The following is a 9,787-nucleotide window of genomic DNA, read 5'->3' on the forward strand; positions in this document are numbered from 1 at the left end:
CTTACGATGACTGTGTGGAGGTGAGCGGGCAGGAACCTTCATCGTCACAACCTTTGCTCTCCCTCACGGTCTACTTTCCACGGTCCTAACTATGCTGCGTTTGGTAATAGCTTTGTCCCGCTCCGTTCCGTTCGCGTGGCACAGAGAAAGAAGCATTGCACTTCGTACCGTTGCTTTACCTCATTTCAAGGAAAATCTGCTTCCCGGAGAGGGGGGAAAAAAAAAAAAGATGTGGTTTGGCCTCGCTGCTGTTTTGATTTGCCGGATTTGAAAAAGATGATTATAATGCCTGCAATGTGTCATATACTCGCACAACTTAAATAGGTCATTTTTTTTTTGGTCTGTGGCATTTTTTTTTTTTTACTGTTTGTGTATGACAAAGATCTGTTAACTGAACTCTTACGTATGTTTTAAACGTGTTTGTTACTTTTCTTGTCGATCTTCTTTCAACGTCATGTGAAGTGATTAAAGTTAGAATGACCTCTAACTCTCCTGTAATTCTCTCTTAAACTACTAATATTTTAACTTTCTTAATAGCTTGCCCTCGGAGAGATTTCAAAGTACCCCGCCCCAAGGGCAAGGGGCTGGAGGCTGCCTGGGGTCCATGGGGTCGCTTCCCAGATACGCCCACGCACCCAGCCGTGGGCTCTAAGCCGTCCTCACCCAGGGAGGCTCGCGGGGACCGTGGGGCGCAGAGGAGAATCGGAACCCAGGCCGACCGTGGTCCGATCCGACTTCGGGCCCGGTTGACTGAAAACCTCCTAACCTTCCTCTGTTAGGGCATTTAGTCCTGTTCCACGAAAGTGAAGCCACCAAACCGAGGCCTGGAAACCTTTTACTCAGACTTCACCTGAAACGAACGAGTGTCGGAGCCCTTCACCCAGTCTGTGTCCTCCGCGGAGGAGAAGCTTCCGTCGCGTCCCTCGACCTGTGTGGTCGTTGTGATTGCGTCCAAATCGGTCTGTTTTTTTCAGCCACTGATTACTTTTCAGGAATTTCATTCTTCCCAAATAAATGTCTTTCTTTTATATCGTATGTGAGAAGTTTGTAAGATATGTTTAAGACCCAGAATATTAAAGGGATTTTTAACAGTCGTTGGGGACGCCGGGAGCGATGTCACGGGCATCTGCACCGAGACTGTTGTGTTTTCCACTTGCAGTGCAAAAGGTCTTTCAGAACTCACTTGTAAATAGGTTTTAATCATTAATTGTTTTTTTTTCCCCCTCGTCCATTTTAACTTGGACGTCCACCACAGATGATTTAAATTCTACGGAGGCACTCAGGTCATGTAGCAAAAGCGCAAAGGTGAACAGCAAGTAAAATCTCTGGCTTTTCTGCTGTAAATAGAGTGAAGGAAAATGACTAAAATCAAGAAAAACTAACAGGATTTGATCGACAATGAGATATTGACCGTCACATGCTGCAGCTGTTTTTAAGGAACATGATGTAATTCATTCGTACAGTACTCATGCTGCAGAAATAACGCAGTGCACCTTATGGGTCCCAGTTCCCTTCAGTTGTTTTCTTTTGTAACAATTGTAGCAGAGTCAATCTCCAATAAAGTTATGGTCTGTTCATTTTGTGTCCTTTTTTCTTTTTCTTCTCCCGTTCTGATTCGGTTCAAGTAGGTGATAACATACGATAGTTGTCGCAAAAATGACCCTTAGAGCGTTTTTATTCCGTGGTCCTATGAAAATGCATGTTTTAATACGACGAAAGTTTCATATGTCGAGCCCTGCTTCACGCCGACCTGTGGGGTGGCATAGTAACAATTGTCTTTTTCTTTTCGAGATTTAAATAAGAGCCAGTGTGTTTCTCTGAAACTGCCACGTTGGCTGATGGCATCTCGAGTTGTGGATTCTATGGGATGCATTTACCACATTCCTTAAGTGAATTTGATTTTTCTGAAGCCAAGTGGACAGAATGTTCAACTTCTCTGTCTTTAAGAGGTCCTCCTCGTACTATCGGCTATGCAGGAGATTTCTGTCATTCCAAGATTTGACCCAATCTTTTCGTAACCCTGTAAACTAAGGACTATTAGAAGTGACTTGGCTGTAGGAACAAGACGGTAAGTATGGAAGTTTCTTAGAACGAGAAAACATCTTAGTTTTCCTTTGTGAAGAGTTTAAATTAATCCCTTCCTTTTTCCTTCCTTCCAACCTCTCCAAACTAGAGGAGAAAAACTGTGTATCTTAATCCTGAGGAATTTGGTTAAGGACCACGTGCGGGTGTGAGCTGGCGTTACAGCCCAGAAATCACTGGCTAGTTCAGGCCAGACCCGGGTCCCACCGCCCCTTCCTGCCACCCTGTGACCCCGCCCTCTTCTGGCTTGCAAGAGACCACAGCCGGCCCAAGCGTATCAGTTTGCAGGTCATGATGTGCGTGAAAAGAATCCAGATGGAAGTGAAATGTTTTCCTTTTGCAGATCCATCGGCATCGTGTAACGCGTGCTTTAGATGGGATGGTGGATGCCAGCTGGGTTCACGGCCGGCTGGGCTCTAAACGGACTTGCCCTTGCAAAGACGCCAGGAGCAAGGGTGCGCCCTCGCGGCGGAGGTGCGGGCCAAGAGCTTGCTCTCTCAGCCTCTGCAAGGCAATGCGTGAACGACCCTTCGAGCTTTTTCTTTCTTCCCCTTGTGGTAAATTACACATAAGACTTAGCACTTTTGCCATTTTTCAGTGTACGACCCGCTGTTGTATAGCCATCGCCACCATCCAACTCCAGAACTTTTTCTTCATCCCAAGCTGGAATGTTGTATCCGTTAAACAGTAACCTCCCCTCCTTCCCCCAGCCCCCCGCCACCCACCATGCTACTTCCAGTCTCTGAATTTGACTCCCCAGGCACTTCCTGTAAGTAGAATCAGACAGTATTTGTCCTTTGACACCCGACTTCTGTATTCCACTTAGCATAAGGTCTTTCAGGATCCGTCCATGTTGGAGTCAGAATTCTCTTCCTTTTTAAGGCTCCGTAGTGTCCCATTGTATCTACGCGCACCCCATTTTGCTTATCCGTCTGTCTAGGTCGCTTCCGCCATTCAGCTGTTGTGAATAACGGTGCTTTGCTATTGGTGTCCACAGGCCTGCTCGCGTCCCTGCTTTCCTGTTCTTCAGTGTGTGAACCCGAAAGTGGGATTGCTGGCCCATAACAGTAATTCTATATTTAAGTTTTTGAGGGGCTACCTACTTTACTGTTTTCCCCAGCGGCTGCCCCATGTTACATTCTCAGCAGTGCATAAGGGTTCCGGTTTCTCCGCATCCTCACCAACACCTGCTTTCGGGGTTTTTGGGTTTTTTTTTTTCTTTTTTTTTAAATATCCATCCTAATGGATATGAGGTGGCGTCTCGTAGTTTTGATTTGCATTTCCCGAGTTAGTGCCGTTGAGTGTCGTTTCATGTGCTTGCTGGCCTTTTGTCTAACTTCTTTGGAGACACATCTGTTCGGGCCCTTTGTCCAATTTTGAATTGGTTTTCTTGGTCGTGTTGAGTCGTAAGAGTTCTTTATGCACGCTGGGATTTTAAGCCCATACCAGATTTGTGATTTGCAGACCTAGTCTCCCATTCTGGGGGTTGCCTTTTACCCTCTTGAAACATTCTGAATTACAAAAGACATCGGCCTCAAGCCTTCCTCGTAGGGCTTGTGGGCCCATGATAGCGAAGCTTTACTGACCACCTACTAGGTGCCTGATCTGTGCTACGTGTTTTATTCATTATATGCCACTTATTCCTCACCATAAGTACGGGCGTGGCTACTTTTGGAGGGCAGGAAAGGAGAGAGATTCAAATTGAGATGTGGACTCCGCCCGCCTGGTTTCCAGCACCGGGGGACTTTGGCCAAGTTGTTGAGTCCTCCCGGCCTCACACCCTTGCCTCTGCAATTAGGAAAAGCGTCCTTTGGATTCAGTTGACAGGTCGTGTTCAGTGCTGGCCACAGTGCCCCACACATCATAAGCCCATAATAAACGCTCATTGTTACTGCCACAATCCCCCCGTTACAGATGGGGACAGTGAGGCACAGAGAAGTGAAGTCTGCCACCCTCAGAGGGTGCACCTTGCCCATCTTGGGTTGATGGACATGGTCTTGCCTCTAACCCCGTCTGCAGCTTTTAGAGAGGCCTTTCCACGTGTCCTTGGCTCTGCCTGAACCGTTCCCGGCCCGCCCCACCTCCTCTGCTCACCCAGCACTGCCCTCCGTCCCGGCAGACCTCAGCCCTGTGCCTGACCTTTGGTCCCTACCACTGCCCCCTGTGCGTGTGAGCTGCAGGGAGGCAAAGGACTGTGTTCTCACCACCACTATGCGACCCAAGTCCCAAATGCTTCTGGACCACAGCAGAACCTCGCTAGATGCTGGTCTCGGATCAGTGCTGCACTCTTCTCCATCCACTGTCTGTAGGCATCCGTGATTCTCCAGGAGACACATGCCGGGCGGGCTCAGGAGCGGGCGGGGCCTGGGCTAGGGCTGCCAGCACCACGGAGTGGGGAAAATCCCTGCCTTCTCCAAGGTTTTCTCCAAGGAGACTAGGACCTGGCGCTCCTAAATATTGTCATCGTCCTGGGTGAAGGCTGGGTCCCCGGGTCATTCGGACACATCGGTACGCATCCAGTTAAACACCCAGCAGGGAAATACCCGAAAGAGCCTGTGATTTTCATGAAGATTCAGTTTCAGCGGACCCTGAATCTCGTACCTGACCGTTTTCCCTTTTTGCTCAGACTACTAGGCAACTCAGAGCCGGATTTCTGGTAGACCTCTAGTTCCCTCTATTGACTCCAATATTTATCCAGCTTCTGTGTGCAGGCCCTCCCCTGGGGGGGTGCTGGGGCAGAGCAACAAATAACACAAAGTTTTTGCCCTCACGTCCGGCAGTTACGTCCCAGTGGATCCTGGCGGGGAAGACAGGCTGTGGCCAGATCAACCCTAGTTGTTTCCTGGGAGCAACCCGCGGTACGCCCGTGAGCACACAGGTCTGTGATGACAGACGGCTGCCCTGCGTCTCCACCCTGTCCTGGAGCGGCAGCTGGACTGTCACTGTCGCACTCTTGCCACAGATCCCTTGGGGAAGGGGAGGGGCCGTGACAAACCCGTTGGTACTCCTTGGTGGAGTACATATTTATTAAGCAGCCTCCTAAGTGACCTGAGGCCGACATATGCGAGGAAGGGGCTCCTTGAGGAGGCAAATCGTGCTCTGGTCCCAGCTTTGAACTTGGCACTGGCTTTTGCTGCTTGGGCCAGGGGGCCAGCGTGATGAGTGGGCAGAGCCACACTTCATACCGTTTGGTGATGACAAGACGGCAGCCCTTGGCTGTCCCCGTGCTGTCCCCGTGGCTGTCCCCGTGCCGGGGCGGTGGCGGGGGGGAGGGGGGTGTCCTCATGGTCCTCTGCCACCCAGAGCCCAGGCTCCAGTGCGGGCAGACAGAGCGGGACAAAGCTGCTTTTATGGGAAAGCGCGCTTGAGCTTTATGTTCTTTTAAGAGCCGTAAGGCCGCTTTGGGTTTTGTTTGGCGGTTAGTTATTTTTACTTCTATTTACCTATTTGGGAATAAAGGGCTGAATCAGTCCTCTTAACGAGCCAGAATTCCAACTTGAGGTTATGTTTATAAATAGAAAATCTAGGCTTTCCAGAAGTAAGGCTCACTAAAACCAATTTTGTTGACAAAGGGGAGGTACTGTCAAGTAGCGGTCTGAGGATCCCTAGGCATCTGGAATTCTTGAGTCCCAGACACGCCCCGGGGCCATCCGGCTTTAACCCTCCTGCACCAAAGAGCCAGGCAGCCGGTGCCCAGGAGCCGGCCCCGCAGCACAGCCCTGGGTCAGCCACTCCCTGGCCAAGTCATGAGCCTCCCTTAGCCTCCGTCCCCTCCTCTCCAGTGAAGGAGTTGGCCCACGAGATCTGCCAACAGTCGACACGCAAAGCCACACACATTTAATTTGTAAATGCACAAGTAATAGAGGTTTGAATCCTGCCTGGCTAAGGCCATAAATTCCTAGAAGCCGAGCTCGCGGGCTTGCTCCTTCGCTCCGCACGTTTACGCATTCATCCACGAACATTGGTTCAGCGCCCCCTGTGGTCAGGGCCCTTCTGGGCATGGCGGAGTGAGTGACATTAGTCGGTCAGACAAGTCCATCACGTTCACAGAAGCTTACGCTCTGGGGGGGTGTGGGAGTGGGGAGGGGAGACTGATCTTCATCGACGAAATCCGATCATTTTGGAGAATGATTCTTGCTGGGAAGACAGCAAAACAGGGTAACGTAATCGAGTGAAAGGGGCGGCATGGCCAAGTTTAAACAGTAATGATAACATTTATCGGATGCCCACTGTCCTAAGCACTTTCCCTCTGTTTCATGTGAGAGTAGGTCTGACTGCTGTTCCCACTTTCCAGACGAGTAAAGAGAGGCCAGGACGCTGAAGACCTCCCTGCGAGCCTACAGCGCACACAGCCGGTAGTCAGGGCTCTAGTTCCGGTGGTGACAGTTGTGTGTCACCAAGTAATTTCAATCCGGTGTCTCCTCCAATAGAGGGCTGACCAGGTCGCAGCAGAAGAAAAGCTGGACGACGAAGGGATGGTTTACTGAAAGCGTAGTACTTGAGCTGGGGTTTTGAGGGATGAATAGAAGATCTTCTAAGATGTCTCACCACAGTGGGCATCGGTCTGTGGTGCTGCAGACATGTGTCTGCCACCTTTTCAGCAGGCGACAGCCTTCTTTGTTACTCAGGCCACCTGCCTATATCGTAAAGCCCCGATTTTGAGGAGTTCTTTCAGGTAAGGAATTGTACATCTTCAAAATTAACTCACAGCGCGACCCCCATCTATCATTTCAATGGGAACGAGGCCATCCCTGCACGCGTTCTGAGAGGGGGCTGTATTTTCCTGGGCTGTACTTTTAAACCTTGACTTCCGTAAGCACATCTCTCCCGCTCTGAGTTTCGGGTTCCTCCAACGCAAGTGGGGGGTGCTCAGCCACACCAGCAAATGTGAGTTAGAATCACGACAGAATCAGCACCCCTGCGGGGTGAGGCCCAGGCGAGGAGCCACGGGAGTGGAAATGGTCCCCCCGCCGTGGGCTGCAGAAGGCCCGCAGGGCTGGGGCCTCCTTCGCAGCTCAGCCAGGGCCGTTCCTGCTCGATCTGTTTTATTTATTGAGCTTTCTTACGACATCGCGTGGGAAGAAAGGGCCCCACTGCCAAAAACTGATGTTTGAAAACCACTGGGACACAAGCCTGCTTGGACCCTCCGACTTGCCGTCTGTGGCTCTCTGTGGGGTTCTCCCCCCACGGCCTGGACCCTGGGCCCGTTTCTGCACTCTGTAAACTGCACTCCACCGCCGGCGGCCCCAGACCTGGCTACCTCTCTCTGATAGGTGAGCTAATCCTCAAACACGGCAGCGGCGGCCTTACGGGGAGGGTTTCTATTACCTCGTTATGAATTACGGTAGAGCGCCCTGGTGAAGGGTCCAAGGTATTTGAGACCCTTTGGGATCAAATGCGAGATATTACTAAAATGAGACTCCATTTAATAGGTGATAAATCTTGATATTGTAAGTTTAATATAGTTTGATGGTTGTAAATCCAGTGAATCTACCGTAGGAATTTGCCATTCGTTGCGTTTATGAAATATTTAGTCAGGTGTTTTTAAAGGTACGACTTTTCTCATAAGGTCCTAGTTTTTATGGGCGCTCCAAGAAAATTTCACACCAGTGTCAAGCATGCCGCTGTTTGTGGGACTTTGAAATGAAAAAGGAAAAGGTACTGAAGGCTTATTTTTTTTTTTTTTTTGTTTTTTTAGGGTATTATGAGAAAGCTCTTAGACCAGTTCATAGTAATGGCTCCATCAAGAAGTTGATTTTGGTATATTTAAGGATAGAGCTTAGGATTAGAAAATGGTAAGATACAAACCACTTAAAAACAAGCGTATATTTGATGTTTAGGCTGCATATATTCGAAAGGAGTATACATGTGGGGCTGAAATACGGCTGCATGTGGATGTGGGGTGAGTCTCCCGGGTTGATGGCCATGTGGTCTTGTTTTCTATTGCTGGGTAACCGATTCACATAAATTTGATGGCTCAAAACAGAATGCATTTGTCCCCCCCCTCCCCCGCCCCTCCAGGCTTCTGAGAGTCAGGAATCTAGGCACAGCTTAACTGGGTTTCCTGCTTCGGGCTTCACGATCAAGGTGTTGTCTGGGCTGTGGTCTCATCTGGCCTGGGGTCCTTCCAAGGTCACACGGTCGTTGGCAGGATTCATGGCCCGCAGGCGCAGAACATCTGGAAGCTTGCTTCTTCAAGGCTGGTAGGAGAGCTGCTCTCCCACTTCAGTCTCTTCAAGGAAGGCTTGGATCCTTTCTTTTAAGAGTTCACCTGATTAGGTCAGGCCCACCAAGGCTAATGTCCATTTTGATTCATTTCAGGTCAACTGATTAGGGTCCTTAATTACATCTGCAAAATAATTCCACCTTGGTCATATAACATACGCCAACTATGACAGCGACATCCCAGCGTATCGCCCACACTCCAGGGGAGGGTGTTATGTACAGCTCACTCACCAAGGGGTAGGGGTCGTAGGGGCCATCTTAGGATTCGGCCTGCCATACCACAGATGTGACCTTGGACAAGTTTCTTAACCTCATGGAGCTTTCCCTTTGACGGCTGCCACATGAGGATGGTAATTCCTACCGGTCTTGGAAGGATCCTGTCGGCCTCCGTGTGATAATGTGGAGTAAGCCAGGAAGCCCCAGGTGCTGTCTGTGTGCCACATGCCACGTGCCACGGGCAGGCAGGAAGTGCCAGATGTGGGGAGTACGACTAGTACCGCAGCTCTGCTTCGGCCGAAGATACCGCTAAATACACCGAGCGCTTGTAGGGAGTGAAGGCACTACAGCTATCTTCCATCCCCTCTCATTTGATCAGTGACCTGAACGGGCACTGAAATTGCTTCTAGCTCACTTTTCAAAACCCGTTGCCTTTCCAAGTCCCCACAGTCTTCATAGCGGCCCCTGACATCTTTTTTGGATTAGGAATGGATGCAGGGTCCAGTTGTTGACTCTGATTCCCATCTTCTCCCAGCCCTCCATCAGGCTTAGAAAGTTACCGTGATCGCCAACTCTGTGATTTACCATATGAGGGCCATGCAGTGGGACAGCCCCCCACCCCCCTGCCTACCCTCAGGCTTCCTGGCTCCCCTCCCCCAAACAGTTCCATTGATCACTTTCCATTTCTCGACCAACATAGACCCCACCCAGGGGCAGATCGGGAAAGACGTTTTTTACACGGTGGCTGTAGGTCGCCGGTAAGCTATTGGTCAAATAATACTTGGAGCACAGATATCCGCCTTTGCGATTGTAACCGAGGGCGCGCTCGGCACAGCCGTGATTACAGATGCAGGGAAGTGGAGGGAAAATCCATCTCATTTAAAAGTGTTTTCATGTCAGCAAACACATTGCGATGCCATTAAGCAAGTTTTTGTTAAGGACACGTTCGACTTGAGGTTTTTAATTTGCTTGAAGTATTTTGCTAAAACAGAATTATGTTGGAGTTTACATAAAAGTAGAGAATGACATGAAAAGTTTTAACTTAAGCAGCAAAATATAAAGGCTAATCTTATTTAAAAGTAATATGTATGTCTTGATTGAGTGCCCAGATACGCTCAGCTGGGACTTTTTAGTGGAATCGGGTCTAAACTGTTACACTGAGTTATACCGAGAAGGTTTTCCTGAGCTTAGATTGCCAGACCTGAAATACTCTTGTGGCTGCATTTAATAAAGAAACGAAAGTCTTGAGTAAGGGGATATGATT

Source organism: Crocuta crocuta, unplaced genomic scaffold, assembly GCF_008692635.1.
Source record: "Crocuta crocuta isolate KB4526 unplaced genomic scaffold, BGI_CrCroc_1.0 scaffold299, whole genome shotgun sequence".
In the NCBI taxonomy this organism is placed as follows: domain Eukaryota; kingdom Metazoa; phylum Chordata; class Mammalia; order Carnivora; family Hyaenidae; genus Crocuta; species Crocuta crocuta.